The sequence below is a fragment of the Salvelinus fontinalis genome, chromosome 36 (genome assembly GCF_029448725.1).
Source record: "Salvelinus fontinalis isolate EN_2023a chromosome 36, ASM2944872v1, whole genome shotgun sequence".
Taxonomy (NCBI): Eukaryota; Metazoa; Chordata; class Actinopteri; order Salmoniformes; family Salmonidae; genus Salvelinus; species Salvelinus fontinalis.
In genome coordinates, this window is record NC_074700.1 from 115,768 (window position 1) to 132,260 (window position 16,493).

General features: G+C 42.5%; 1 pseudogene; it reads right to left on the reverse strand.

The window, feature by feature from the left end:
* Positions 1-2,147: 2,147 nt before the first annotated feature.
* Positions 2,148-10,946, reverse strand: LOC129835385 (zinc finger BED domain-containing protein 4-like; annotated as a pseudogene).
* Between the last annotated feature and the right edge of the window lie 5,547 nt (positions 10,947-16,493).

Here is a 16,493-nt window from a genome sequence, read left to right on the forward strand (position 1 = left end):
AGAAAATCGAAAAAAAATTATAATAATAAAAATTAAATGTTATATTAATTTCAAACAACGACATTAGCATGAGAAGATTTTACCAGTCCAGCGTGGCATCGTCTCCGTACAGAAACATGTCTTCTGCCTGGGAGTCAAAACTTGCCTCGCTGAAAGATTCATCTTCCTGAAGCAACTCGGTCTCGCTTACTCTATCAATTTCTTCTATAATTTGGGCTACATCTGTATATCTAGACTTTGTTTTAGCTTTTCCTGATTTATTCGCCATAATTTAAATATATAAAATTGCTGAAAATGCTCTTCACTATGTACTGCTATGCGTAACACTCTTGGCTCCGTCAAGTAGGATTTTCAATGGCGAATGAACCTCTTTTACGCCAGAGTTTACGACAAGGCTGGTCTTCGAACGTATAACCATTAGATATTGCCGTTTACTTCAGCTCATTGGCTATCTTCCAAGCTAGATTTCAAGATGATCAGTGGTCATTGGGCCAAAATACAGTCAATCAACGATAGACTGCTCCTACCATTGGTGCGCAATGAGGGCATTGATTGGTGATCGGTTTGTTTCGGTCAATACATCCCGGGAAAAGAGCCATCAAGTGTGATTGTGTTACTAACAAACAGGATTGCAATGAAACCAACCATGACTGGATAAACGTGTGTTTAGTGTGTGTATTTACCACAAATGTTTTGTCCAAAGTTGAATGAGACGGAAATCACGACGCAAGCGGTTTACAGGCTATAAAAATTGATTTTATCAAACAAAACTAACATTCACTGTGGAGCTAGGACAATTGGCATTGCCACCAGAGGAATATTTTCAAAGGTAAGTGATTTATTTTATTGGTATTTCTGACTTTTGTGACTCTAATGCTTGGTTGGAAAATGCTAGTAATACTTTTGTTAGCTAGGTGCTCTCCTCAGATAATCGCATGGTTTGCTTTTGACGTAAAGATTCCCTTACACGTGTTGCAATCTGAGTGACTACTAACTCCTCTGTCGCTATTATCAATGTTTGAGAGATGAGCAATATTGTTGCGCCTGACTCAATTAGTGCATGACAAGTTAAGCAGTCCTCCAGGACTGTTTCCAGGTATGGCCGTTTAGATTCGCGTTTAGTGGACATAATTCCCCACAAAGTGGAGTGTTCGTTCGCAACAACGTGATGTGCCATTTCTGTTCAAGGTGAAAGCAGATTGACTTTTCGGATTTTGAGTGGGCTTGGCTTTAGCGAAGCTTTTGACCTTTTTCTTCGCAACCTTTGTATCAGAGTCTATAGACAAAGCCTGTGGGCTTGTTTCTTGATCAAGCGGGCCCTGAATAGGGTCTCGAGTGAGAGCTGGAGAAATTTGAATTTTAACGTTCTTGCTAAGGGTGTTAGTTCCTGCGGACCTGGTGTCCGGTAATCCCCCTAAAGTCACAAGGACTAAATCTTTTACCCTTTTCTCAAATTTTTCTTGTTTTAGTTCTTCACATAGTGGAATTTCTAGAGAACATTGGTCTACGTTTGATCATCCTTTACCACTTTGTCACCCTTGTGCTCTGACACTTTGTGCGGGTTTGGTGCAGGAACGTAGCGAACAGGTCGATTGTAGCAGTAGTTGTTTTGATGGCGACAAACTTTACAGTTATTTCAACCACGGAGGTTATTGGAGTCATGGTTTTGTGGTAGAAACCGTTGTTGTGCATCACCTTTCAAAGCTCCAATACCTGATAATGCACCGTCTATCTGGAGTGAGTGCTCCTGGTCAAACTTCAAAACCGAGTGGTCAGGGCTCTTAGTGTTGCAAGCTTTTGCTTGAAAGCTCTTTTAGTTGTAAGATAGGCAAGCCGACGTGGGTTGTAGGGCCCAAGTAGGTAATGAAGGTGGGATACATGTTTGACAGAAACCTTTCTTTGAATGGTAACAGCTCTTCCATTCCTGTTTCAGTGAGTTGGCCAAAGTAAGCTGAACAAAGCCTTTGATAGGAAGCTTGTGGGTGTTCATTCCGAGCCTGTTTGCCAGTGAGCTATCGTGTTTTTGAGTCGCATAACCACTGAATTCTAATTTCAAAGCTGTGACAAGTTTAGCGTAGTCGTTAAGCACATGTTGCTGTTGTAGACGAATGAACCTCGTCGACGTTCGCTTCAACAGGTAAACCCTGTCAGAACCCATAGCGTTCAGGTAGCCATCCACCCTCCATGTCAGCTAGGAACGTCTCAGTATCATTTGGCTGACCTGGAACGGGGTCAAAGGTGGGGAAATTCTTGACGAGTTTGTCAAGGCATTCCGCGTCAAGTGGGCAGTGAGGGTTGGATTCATCCTGTGGGGAAATTTGGTCCGAAAGGCCAAGAGGAGAAGCCAAGCTTTGGCTTTGCTGGCGATGAGGCGCCATATTACACAGTGCCGAATGGCCAAGAGGAGAAGACTGAGGGACACATGAGGGAGGCAAAGTCTGAAACCTTTTATTGTCTTCACTCCTTTGAGTACCGGGCTCCGGTTGCTTGGTTGGGTAGTCACACTGTAGCGCGTGACCGTTCTGGAATTCCACCAGATTGTACCTAAGGGTGGTATTCTGCTGCATTGTAGAGTCCACATGAGCGCTTACAATACTGATTTTGGACATGTGAGTGTCGCACTTGCTCCTTTCGGTCTCAAACTTATCTGTCATATCTGCAGATAGAAGTCTTGAGTACGGCGCAAGAGATTCGGTGATGAGATTTCATCCCTTTGCTTAGAAATCAGTATTTCCATCTTCATCAGCTGAGTTCTCTCGTCATTCATTTGGTCAGTGATTTCAATGAGTTCTGCTGATTTGTCATCCAACTAAGTCATTGTGTTCATTAACTGATCGTCTTTGGTCTGCAGCATTTGGAGTTGAACATTGTTACTTTGAGTAACGTTCTACAAAACTGCATGCATGTTATCAAGTTGTGCGCTCCTGTTTGTAGATAACTCGTCAGATTTATCTAGTTTGGCGTGGACATCATCGTGTTTAGTCTTGGCTCAATCGAGTTGTTCCTGTAGAAGGCGATTTTGTTGAAGAGTTTGTGCTCGTTCGTTGTCATAAGTTTTTGCAATTACATTTAATTGTTCAGTTTTCAAACGCAGTTCCTTAGCTAGCATCATTTTTATTTTCTGCGTTTGCCATCAGTTTCCCAGTTCTCGCCACCTGTTCCTTTATGTCTACCGTGTCCTGATCGTGCTTCAGCTGTGCACTGTGGTATTGGACTGATGACAAGACATCAGAGCTGAACTGGAGAGAACCTTTACAAGGCCTGCGCCCGAAGGTTGATTTTGGAGAGCGTTTGTCGCGATTTCTTCGGTTTTTCCGCTAATGGCATAGTTAGGGTTGGTATCGCTGCCGAGGTCAGAGATAAAACCTTTTATGGGTGAGGTTTCATTAATAACTCCCTCTGATAGCTTGCACATTATTAGAACATTTGAGAGGAGAGAAAAAACTATTCTTCCTATTTTTCCAAAGTTTGGTTTTGGAATACGTTGGATGTTGCAAAGACGATTTTGATCTATTTATAGGCGTTTATGAACCATCAGTACTGTACCAGTAATGTGAGAGTTGGACGTGAATGAATTTGCAAAAGCAAATTGAATTGAGTAATCAATGAGTGTAACCAGTAGAGCAAATGTTATGGTACATTCACCACTAGGTTCACTTATCCCGAAAACCGAAGCCACATGGGATTCCCGCTGGAGTCGGGACTTCATTCAGTACAGGGTAGTACTGAATGAGATTTGCAAAAGCAAATTTTATGACTTAATCAATGTTAATGATAAATCAAACCTGTATAGGCTATTTGGGAATTAAAGTCTAATTAACCTGATAAGTTCATCTAGGTTAATATTAGAAAGTTTAAAATGTCATTTAATTGGAAGAACTTGAAAAAGGCATGTTCAACAATTTAACTTATTTAATTGAATGGGACAATTTTCCAGTCAATTGTGATTGGCAGGATTATCATAAGTGTGTCCGTAGTTAACCTATATGAGCACACGTTTTGCTTTCAAATGGAATATTAAAAAAAAATATTACTTGCGGTTCACCATTTGAGTTCACTGATCGCACAAAGCTGAACTCAAACGGAAGTACAATGGCGGAACTCTTCCTTCGCTCAAGACGTTAGAATTTTAGCAGTGACACAGGAAAACAAAATGACTGCTATTCCTTTGTTAGCTGTAGCATCTTGTGCCAGCTTGCTATTCTTATACTGTTCCCACAGCACAAAGGATTCCAAACAACATGGAAAGGGTTTTTACTAGTGACGTCTCACATTAACCCATTCGGCATAATCTTTGCAAGCATTATATTACCGCGCGGTACATAAAATCAGATACACCTGGGGCCTACTCACGCTGGCTCAGCGCGATAGGCGGACAGATAACACTTCGGCTTTGTCACCGAACAGATCCATCCTCAAATTTCTAACATGACTGGATCTATGCCCTTGCTCTAGAAATTAATATTGACCGACAGAATAAGTACTATTTGGCCTAACGGACTAAATCTGGAATTTAACAACTCATAAGACACTCTGGCGTCATCTGATACGCGATACCGGGACAACTATATGAGCAACACACATACCACACGGCTCTATTCGTACAGTCAGATAGAGCAGTCAGATAAGTGAAAATGATGGTCAGTAAAGAAAACTTTAAGCCCATCTCTCAATTTGAAAAAGATGTGTCAATAATCAAATCAAATTTATTTATATAGCCCTTCTTAGATCAGCTGATAACTCAGTGCTGTACAGAAACCCAGCCTAAAACCCCAAACAGCAAGCAATGCAGGGGTAGAAGCATGGTGGCTTGGAAAAACTCCCTAGAAAGGCCAAAACCTAGGAAGAAACCTAGAGAGGAACCAGGCTATGAGGGGTGGTCAGTCCTCTTCTGGATGTGCCGGGTGGAGATTATAACAGAACATGTTCATAAATGACCAGCATGGTCAAATAATAATCACAGTAGTTGTCGAGGGTGCAACAGGTCAGCACCTCAGGAGTAAATGTCAGTTGGCTTTTCATAGCCGATCATTGAGAGTATCTCTACCGCTCCTGCTGTCTCTAGAGAGTTGAAAACAGCAGGTCTGGGACAGGTAGCACGTCCGGTGAACAGGTCAGTGTCCCATAGCCGCAGGCAGAACAGTTGAAACTGGAGCAGCAGCACGGCCAGGTGGACTGGGGGATAGCAAGGAGTCATCATGCCAGATAGTCCCGAGGAATGGACTTAGGGCTCATGTCCTCCGAGAGAGAGAGAGAGAGAAAGAAAAAAAGAAAGAAAGAGAGAATTAGAGAGAGCATACTTAAATTCACACAGGACACCGGATAAGATAGGAGAAATACTCCAGATATAACAGACTGACATTAGCCCCCCGACACATAAACTACTGCAGCATAAATACTGGAGGCAGGAGGGGTCAGGAGACACTGTGGCCCCATCCAATGATACCCCCAGACAGGGCCAAACAGGCAGGATATAACCCCACCCACTTTGCCAAAGCACAGTCCTCACACCACTAGAGGGATAACTTCAACCACCAACTTACCATCCTGAGACAAGGCCGAGTATAGCCCACAAAGATCTCTGCCACGGCACAACCCAAGGGTGGGGCGCCAACCCAAACAGGAAGACCACATCAGTGACTCAACCCACTCAAGTGACGCACCCCTCCTAGGGACGGCATGGAAGGGCACCAGTAAGCCAGTGACTCAGCCCCTGTAATAGGGTTAGAGGCAGAGAATCTCAGTGGAGAGAGGGGAACCGGCCAGGCAGAGACAGCAAGGGCGTTTCGTTGCTCCATTGCCTTTCTGTTCACCGTCACACTCCTGGGCCAGACTACACTCAATCATTGGACCTACTGAAGAGATAAGTCTTCAATAAAGACTTAAAGGTTGAGACCAAGTCTGCATCTCTCACATGGGTAGGCAGACATTCCATAAAAATTGAGCTCTATAGGAGAAAGCCTTGCCTCCAGCTGTTTGCTTAGAAATTCTACGGACAATTAGGAGGCCTGCATTTTGTGACCGTAGCGTACGTGTAGGTATGTACGGCAGGACCAAATCGGAAAGATGGGCAGGAGCAAGCCCATGTAATGCTTTGTAGGTTAACAGTAAAACCTTGAAATCAGCCCTTGCCATAACAGGAAGCCAGTGTAGGGAGGCTAGCACTGGAGTAATATGATCAATGTTTGGGGTTCTAGTCAGGATTCTAGCAGCCGTATTTAGCACTAACTGAAGTTTATTTAGTGCTTTATCCGGATAGCCGGAAAGTAGAGCATTGCAGTAGTCTAACCTAGAAGGAACAAAAGCACGGATACATTTTTCTGCCACATTTTTGGACAAATGTTCTGATTTTTGCAATGTTACGTAGATGGAAAAAGGCTGTCCTTGAAACAGTCTTGATATGTTCATCAAAATAGAGATCGGGGTCAAGAGTAACGCCGAGGTCCTTCACAGTTTTATTTGAGACGACTGTACAACCACCAAGATTAATTGTCAGATTCAACAGAAGATCTCTTTGTTTCTTGGGACCTAGAACAAGCATCTCTGTTTTGTCCGAGTTTAAAAGTAGAACGTTTGCAGCCATCCACTTATGTCTGAAACACAGACTTCCAGCGAGGGCAATTTTGGGTCTTCACCATGTTTCATTGAAATGTAGAGCTGTGTGTCATCCGCATAGCAGTGAAAGTTAACATTATGTTTTCGAATGACATCCCCAAGAGGTAAATATATAGTGGCAACAATAGTGGTCCTAAAACGGAACCTTGAGGAACACCGAAATTTACAGTTGATTTGTCAGAGGACAAACCATCCACAGAGACAAACTGATATCTTTCCGACAGATAACCAATTTGGGTTTCCAATCTCTCCAAAAGAATGTGGTGATCAATGATATCAAAAGCAGCACTAAGGTCTAGGGGCACGAGGACAGATGCAGAGCCTCGGTCTGACACCATTAAAAGGTCATTTTACCACCTTCACAAGTGTAGCCTCAGTACTATGATGGGATCTAAAACCAGACCGAAGAATTTCGTATAAATTGTTTGTCTTCAGGAAAGCAGTGAGTTGCTGTGCAACAGCTTTTACATTTTTTTTGGAGAGGAATGGGAGATTCGATATAAGCCGATCGTTTCTTATATTTTCTGGGTCAAGGTTTGGCTTTTTCAAGAGAGGCTTTATTACTGGCACTTTTAGTGAGTTTGGTACACATCTGGTGGATAGAGAGACGTTTATTATGTTCAACATAGGAGGGCCAAGCACAGGAAGGAGTTTTTTCAGTAGTTTAGTTGGAATAGGGTTCAGTATGCAGCTTGAAGTTTTAGAGGTTATGATTATTTTCATAATTGTGTCAAGAGATATACACTGCTCAAAAAAATAAAGGGAACACTTAAACAACACAATGTAACTCCAAGTCAATCACACTTCTGTGAAATCAAACTGTCCACTTAGGAAGCAACACTGATTGACAATAAATTTCACATGCTGTTGTGCAAATGGAATAGACAACAGGTGGAAATTATAGGCAATTAGCAAGACACCCCAAATAAAGGAGTGGTTCTGCAGGTGGTGACCACAGACCACTTCTCAGTTCCTATGCTTCCTGGCTGATGTTTTGGTCACTTTTGAATGCTGGCGGTGCTTTCACTCTAGTGGTAGCATGAGACGGAGTCTACAACCCACACAAGTGGCTCAGGTAGTGCAGCTCATCCAGGATGGCACATCAATGCGAGCTGTGGCAAGAAGGTTTGCTGTGTCTGTCAGCGTAGTGTCCAGAGCATGGATGCGCTACCAGGAGATAGGCCAGTACATCAGGAGACGTGGAGGAGGCCGTAGGAGGGCAACAACCCAGCAGCAGGACCGCTACCTCCGCCTTTGTGCAAGAAAGAGCAGGTGGAGCACTGCCAGAGACCTGCAAAATGACCTTCAGCAGGCCACAAATGTGCATGTGTCTGCTCAAACGGTCAGAAACAGACTCCATGAGGGTGGTATGAGAGCCCGACGTCCACAGGTGGGGGTTGTGCTTACAGCCCAACACCGTGCAGGACGTTTGGCATTTGCCAGAGAACACCAAGATTGGCAAATTCGCCACTGGCACCCTGTGCTCTTCACAGATGAAAGCAGGTTCACACTGAGCACATGAGCACATGTGACAGACGTGACAGAGTCTGGAGACACCGTGGAGAACGTTCTGCTGCCTGCAACATCCTCCAGCATGACCGGTTTGGCGGTGGGTCAGTCATGGTGTGGGGTGGCATTTCTTTGGGGGGCCGCACAGCCCTCCATGTGCTCGCCAGAGGTAGCCTGACTGCCATTAGGTACCGAGATGAGATCCTCAGACCCCTTGTGAGACCATATGCTGGTGCGGTTGGCCCTGGGTTCCTCCTAATGCAAGACAATGCTAGACCTCATGTGGCTGGAGTGTGTCAGCAGCTCCTGCAAGAGGAAGGCATTGATGCTATGGACTGGCCCGCCCGTTCCCCAGACCTGAATCCAATTGAGCACATCTGGGACATCATGTCTCGCTCCATCCACCAACGCCACGTTGCACCACAGACTGTCCAGGAGTTGGCGGATGCTTTAGTCCAGGTCTGGGAGGAGATCCCTCAGGAGACCATCCGCCACCTCATCAGGAGCATGCCCAGGCGTTGTAGGGAGGTCATACAGGCACGTGGAGGCCACACACACTACTGAGCCTCATTTTGACTTGTTTTAAGGACATTACATCAAAGTTGGATCAGCCTGTAGTGTGGTTTTCCACTTTAATTTTGAGTGTGACTCCAAATCCAGACCTCCATGGGTTGATCAATTTGATTTACATTGATAATTTTTGTGTGATTTTGTTGTCAGCACTTTCAACTATGTAAAGAAAAAAGTATTTAATAAGAATATTTCATTCATTCAGATCTAGTATGTGTTATTTTAGTGTTCCCTTTATTTTTTTGAGCAGTGTAGATTGACATAGGCTATTGCTTTTGCTGTTTATTAGGTCTCCTCATCTTGTTGGCTGAATGTGGATAGTTCTTTCAATATCTTCAATATGCGCCTCAGAATTGGATAAGGAAGAGCACAGTTGCGTCCTCGATGTGTCTGTCACTTGTAGCCTGTGGAAAGACCCGATCACGTGACGGAGAACCATGTGTGTGAGAGGTGCTTCTGCATGCAGCAAGGAGAAGGGAATTATAAAATTCAGCCCAAGGACACAATGGCCACTGGCCGCAAAAGGCATGGATTTTTTTTAGGGGGTATTACGGCCACACAAAGGGGATGCAGCCAGGAAACTCGAGGCATTATCAAGTACTTGTCAAATTGTGAATAAGAGACTGATGAAGTGTGTACTAGAGATCGACCGATTATGATTTTTCAACACCGATACCGATTATTGGAGGACCAAAAAAGCTGATACCGATACCGATTAATCGGCCGATTTAAAAAAAAAAATAATAATAATATGTTTTTTTAAATATATATATATATATATATATATATATACACACACACACATTTTTGTAATAATGACAATTGTAACAATACTGAATGAACAATGAACACTTTTATTTTAACTTAATATAATACATAAATAAAATAAATTTAGTCTCAAATAACATGAGAACATATGTTAAAACGAACCACCATCTTTCATGGGTCTTCAATATTCCCAGTAGTTCTGTCAATGACAGGCTCTGTGAGGTAACGCTCAAACTCAATTTCAAAACTGCACTGGACTTCAGCCCTGCCCTCTTGGCTTCCAAGGATTCTAGCATAGAGGCTGTCCACCAGACTGGGTGAGTGATCTACCTGGACTCTTTGCTTTTTTGCACCTGGATCTGGGTCCTCCTCTTCACTCGTCCCATCTGCTGTGGCTCTGGGATTTGGTTTCCTTAGTAGGTCAGACTCCTTCTTCAGCCACTCTTTTGCTTTCTCTAGTGTTGTCCCTGAGGTGAAGGCATAGCTCTTGTAACGTGGATCAAGGACAGTTGCCAGCACCAGGCACTTTGTCTCTTCGGCCTTGGAGAACCTCCTTGTCAGACTGTCCAACATGGTCTTCCATAAAGTTTTGATGCCTTGAGTAGAAGAACCCTCCTGCGGTAGCATCAACTTCAGCACCGACACACTGGGGATGATGCATGCTGCTGTAGAGTTGGAGTGGCTCATCTCCAGTGTCACCTCCTCCATAGGTGTTAGAGACAATGTCCCACTGTGCAGCAGACTTACTGCTGATGTGTCCGTATTCACCTGCATACACATTCAGTGCATGCCTCTGTTCAAACATCCTGTGCAACATGTGTAGTTTTGAGTTCCAGCGAGTTTGATCTGCTTGGATGATGCTGTGTTTGGGAAGGCCAAGCTCTTCCTGAATGGCCCTCAGCCTCTGTTTGGCCAGTACAGAGTGGTCAAAGTGAGTTGCACAGCTCTTTAACATTGCAATAATGTCTAGCACAGCTCTCTGACTGGATAGGCCATCATTGATTACAAGCTGTAGGGTGTGTGCACTGCAGCTGAAGTCTGGAAGCTCTGCCAGTCTCATACCTTTCACCATGTTTGCCCCACTGTCCCTGAGGACCAGCACTACACGTTCTGTGTGGATTTGCCAGTATTCCAACATGGTCAAAAACCTCTCTGATGTAGTTTCCTGTGTGTGATCCATTATTAGTCTTGACATTCAGCACAACCTGCTTTCTTGTTCAAACATTGTCAATGAAATGTCCAGTAAGGCTCATCAGGGACTCTGTAGTGCCTGACCAGCAGTCAGTTGTGAATGCCATGTGTGGAGCGTTGACTGGAGCCACCAGATTCTTCACTTTCATCAACTCTTTCATGTTTTTTATCTATTATTTCTGTGCAAAATAACTTTTCATCTTTGATCCTGTACCGGGTTCAGCAAGAGTAATCAGCCGCTGAAAACCAATGTCAGACACCACTGTGAATAGCTGGTAGTCAGTGGCAATCATCTCAATAATTGCTACATAGATAGATGTAGCAATTATTGAGATGATTGCCACTGACAACCAGCCATTCACAGTGGTGTGAATTTTTTAAAAAATTTAATGGGGTAAGCCTACACGAAAACACAGACCTTATTTTAAGTGAATCTAAAAATATCCTATGGAATAAATGAATGAAGGAACCACTTTTCAGATTTTGCTAGAAGGTGTCATGGGAATTATGACTCGCACTTTGGTAGTCAATTCTTACCATGCCCATTATTAAAATAGGATTTCCTGCATATAGAAATTACAGTTTTTGTTTTCAACATTCATCACAGGTAACTTAAACTCTATTTTTATTCAAACTGTTGAGAGTATTTGTCTCCTAAGCAGACTCTTCAGTATCATTGTCAGTTCAGAGCTGTGTCTTGGCCCTTGGGTTTTTGTCCTGCCATTTTGCTTGCTTATTAAAAAGTTGTAAGATTGTAGCCTGCGATGTGTCTGTATCACTTTTTCCTTGTGTAGAATTTGCGTTTGCTTTTTTCATCATTGCTTCCTTATGGGCTTTTGGATGGGTGTTCTTAAGGTGATTACACAGGTTGGTGGTATCTTTTGATTTAGCCGTTGCTGACCCCATGCTTACATCTATCACAAATAAGACACCTTGCTTTCCCTGGTGCCAAGACAATGCTATTATCTGAGGATAGCATCCCAGCTAACAATCACAGACCATCATATTTCACCATCCCGGCACGACACAAAATTCAGAAATAAAGATATAAGTAATGCCTTACCTTTGACGAGCTTCTTCTGTTGGCACTCCAATATGTCCCGTAAACATCACAAATGGTCCTTTTGTTCGATTAATTCCGTCGATATATATCCAAAATGTCCATTTATTTGGCGTGTTTGATGCAGAAAAACACCGATACCAACTTGCACAACGTGACTACAAAATATCTCAAAAGTTACCTGTAAGCTTTGTCCAAACATTTCAAACGACTTTTTTAATACAACTATAGGTATTTTTAACGTAAATAATCGATAAAATTGAAGACGGAATGATCTGTGTTCAATACCGGAGGAAAACAATGTGTAGCACGCTTTCTGGTCATGCGCCTCTAACAAACAGTACACTTCACTGGAGCCTCATTCTGAACATGGCTACTTCTTCATTTCTCAAAGGAAAAACCTCAACCAATTTCTAAAGACGGTTGATATCAAGTGGAAGCGATAGGAACTGCAGGAAGGTCCCTTAGAAATCTGAATTCCCAATGAAATTCCATTGAGAAGAGAGTGACCTCAACAACAAAAAAATCACAGACAGGATTCAAACAGTTTTAGAAACTCCAGAGTGTTTTCTATCCAATACTAATAATAACATGCATGTATTAGCATCTGGGACTGAGTAGGAGGCAGTTTACTCTGAGGACGCTTTTCATCCAAACGTGAAAATGCTGCCCCCTATCCTAGAGAAGTTAACCACTCAACACAGCTTAGCCGCATGTGCTCACTCCCTCAAATCATTTGGAGAAAATATCCTTTTTATTCACCAATGTTCAATTGTATTCTTCATACTTAAAAAAATATATAAAATACTGCCACAGAATTCTAAGCAGATCTTGTCTGCTATATTAACTAGTGTAGCCCACAGCCATATGGCGAAGCCAGATCAGGGATAACAACTCAGAGTATGCTATTCTGTTAATCTGAAATAGACTACATTTTATTTCTATCATGTTTCTTTAGACCTTTAAAAATGTAGATGTTCCAAAGGTCTGCGTCAGTGGCTTGTAGGCTGTGCATGGAAGCCAGGAGATGCTAAATTTGTTTATGTTAATTAACGGTAAATTACCGTGAGACCGGCAGTTATTTTCTTGACAATCACCAGCTGAGAAAATTTTATGACCACCATACCCCTAACGAATAGCATGTTCAATGTCCGAATACGCATAGAGAGAAAAGTGCATAAAAAGAGAATTAAATTCCATTTACATGCACATAACTCAGGTCCGCATTTCCCCATAGTGTGGTGCCAGCAATCTTTTATCCAAATAGATTTTCCTAAACTTTGGGTCGCAGCCCCATGTGGAATCACCTGATTTGAATTAAAATAAATGCAATTGTGCTTGGGTCATCAGCTCCCGAGTGGCACAGCGGTCTAAGGCACTGCATCTCAGTGCTAGAGGTGTCACTACAGACCCTGGTACGGTTCCAGGCTGTATCACAACCAGCCATAATTGGGAGTCCCATAGGGCGGTGCACTATTGGCCCAGTGTTGTCCGAGTTAGGGTTTGGCTGGGGTAGGCCATCATTGTAAATAATAATGTGTTCTTAGCTGACTTGCCTAGTTAAGTAAAGGTTAAATAAATACAAATAGGTAGCCGCTAGATGTGATTGTAATAAACAGAGGGTTTCTGTTTTCTAACTACAAATGTGGCTTTATCTTTTGAACCGTTTAAGATACAACATATTATGACCCTATCATTGAAAGATAAGATTTTCAGCAACAAGTTTCCCTCTACAATGCCCACATGCCGCACAGGACTCATTAGGACAGAGTTGACAAGGCACTAAATCAGACTGGGGGGAAAAGAACTTCATCAATCATGATGTTCTTTTCTACATAGAATATTATACAAAATTGCCTAATGATCTTCTGAGCTACCCAAAACCTTTCTGATGATTACAGTCACTTCAAGCCATACTTCCATCAGATTGAAATACTGTCAATAGTACTCTCAGAATGATTTGTAATAGACTGGCATAGCACAAATTCAAAAAGTTAACATTGGTCATTGATTAATCACTTTTTTCACATGGTGAAAAAAAATATTTTTTAAATATCAAAATGGGGTCGCAGGCCAAAAAGGTTTGGGAACCCCTGCCCTAATAGAAGAGGAGTACTTTAATGTATCAATGTATTCCCTTGACAGAGTCTGCCCATTTTAATTATCATGACCGGAGTTTCACACTGTCATATTGATCCAGTGTATTTAAGATCTGTAGGCGTAAATGAAACACCAACAGCGTTATAAAGGAAGATAGTCAAATGAGAGGACTTGAGAAACCTTGACAAGATCAGAATTTTAGCGTCAGAATCCTAAATAATAACACAACGTGTAAAGTGTTGGACACCCATATTTCATGAGCTGAAAAAATTAGAAATCCATATGCACAAAAACGGTATTTCTCAAAAATGTTGTGCATTTCTCCTTTGCCAAGATAATCCATCCACCTGACAGGTGTGGCATATCGAAAAGCTGATTAAACAGTGTGATCTTAACACAGGTACACCTTGTACTGGGGACAATAAAAGGCCACTCTAAAATGGGCAGTTTTGTCACACAACACAATGCCACAGATGTCTCAAGTCAGTTGGCATGCTGACTGCAGGAATGTCCACCAGAGCTGTTGCCAGAGAATTTAATGTTCATTTTTCTACCATAGGCCTTCAACGTTGTTTTAGAGAATTTGGCAGTATGTCCAACCGGCCATACAACCGCAAAACAAGTGTAACCACGCCAGCCCAGGACCTCCACATTCCGACTTCTTCACCTGCAGGATCGTCTGAGACCAGCCATTCCATAGATTAGGACCTAATGAATATATTTCAATTGACCGATTTCCTTATATGAACTGTAACTTTATATTTTTGTTCAGTATAAATTAAACACTGCAAACGAAGCCACACGCAAATTAAGTAAATTAATGGGTTGTATTTTATCATAAGTGATGGTTTCTTCTTTTTTCACTTGCTAATCTGTATACATATATTCACATTTTATTTCTCTCTAACACCCTTTCTCCTGTCTTGCCTTTGTGGTCACTTAAACCTTTTAATCATAGAAGTTAATCAAGCACATTCTCATTTGATTTCTGGACCTCTGACCTTATGGCTTTATAATGGCACTCGGTTGCACATTGCTGGGTTTGTACAGCATGTTTGGTATCATAGCAACTGAAGGGATAAGTGTTCTGTTGGGTGGCTTTTGAAGCTGGTTCCATTCGATGAAAGGCCAACATTGTCAGCATCCAAAAGATCTCTTTGTGTGTGGATGTGTTTGATGGGGCCTTGTCATCTTCTTGAGACGGTATGTTTGTTGACGCACAGTGGGAGGCCTTTGTGAGGGCTTGGCATTACAAACACGAGTCGCTCAAATGCAAGAAGCACTCAAACCGACAGCAGCACAGAAAGACTACCATTTTCAGTTTTGCACAGATACATGTTCTGTGACTCTGTCCTCTTAGGTGGCCAATTCATTGATTTATCTCCTTGTGTTCAGAATTGTACAGGCCATGTGTGAGATCTCTATACAGTGGCTTGTGAAAGTATTCACTTTCGATTTTGGGGGGTTTGTATCATTTGATTTAAACAACATGCCTACCACTTTGAAGATGCAAAATATATTTTTTCCTGTGAGACAAGAAATAAGACAATAAAATGTAAAACTTGAGCGTGCATAACTATTCACCCCCCAAGGTCAATACTTTGTAGAGTCACCTTTTGCAGCAATTACAGCTACAAGTCTCTTGGGGTATGTCTCTATAAGCTTGGCACATCTAGCCACAGGGATTTTTTTCCATTCTTCAAGGCAAAACTGCTCCAGCTCTTTCAAGTCGGATGGGTTCCACTGCTGTACAACAATCTAAGTCATACCACAGATTCTCAATTAAACCACTCGAGTGTTGCTTTAGCAGTATGCTTAGGGTCATTGTCCTGCTGGAAGGTGAACCTCCGTCCCAGTCTCAAATCTCTCAAAGACTGAAGCAGGTTTCCCTCAAGAATTTCCCTGTATTTAGCGCCATCCATCATTCCTTCAATTCTGACCAGTTTCAAAGCCCCTGCCAATGAAAAACATGATAGTGTTCTCTGGGTGATGAGAGCTGTTGGGTTTGCGCCAGACAAAGCGGTTTCCTTGATTGCCAAAAAGCAAAATCTGACCAGAATACCTTCTTCCATATGTTTGGGGTGTCTCACACATGCCTTTTGGCAAACTTTTTTTTTTTTTCTTTAAGCAATGGCTTTTTTTCTGGCCACTCTTCCGTAAAGCCCAGCTCTGTAGAGTGTATGACTTAAAGTGGTCCTATGGACAGATACTCCAATCTCCACTGTGGAGTTTTGCAGCTCCTTCCGGGTTATCTTTAGTCTCTTTTTTGCCTCTCTGAATAATTCCCTCCTTGTCTGGTCTGTGAGTTTTGGTGGGCAGCCCTCTCTTGGCAGGTTTATTGTGGTGCCATATTCTTTCCATTTTTTAATAATGGATTTAATGGTGCTGTGTGGGATGTTAAAAGTTTCAGATAATTTTTTATAACCCAACGATCTGTACTTCTCCACAACTTTGTCCCTGACCTGTTTGGAGAGCTCCTTGGTCTTCATGGTGCCGCTTGCTTGGTGGTGCCCCTTGCTTAGTGGTGTTACAGACTCTGGGGCCTTTCAGAACAGGTGTATATATACTGAGATCATGTGACAGATCATGTGACACTTAGATTTGAAACAGGTGCACTTCATTGAACTAATAAGTATGTGACTTCTGAAGGTAATCGGTTGCACCAGATCTTATTTAGGGG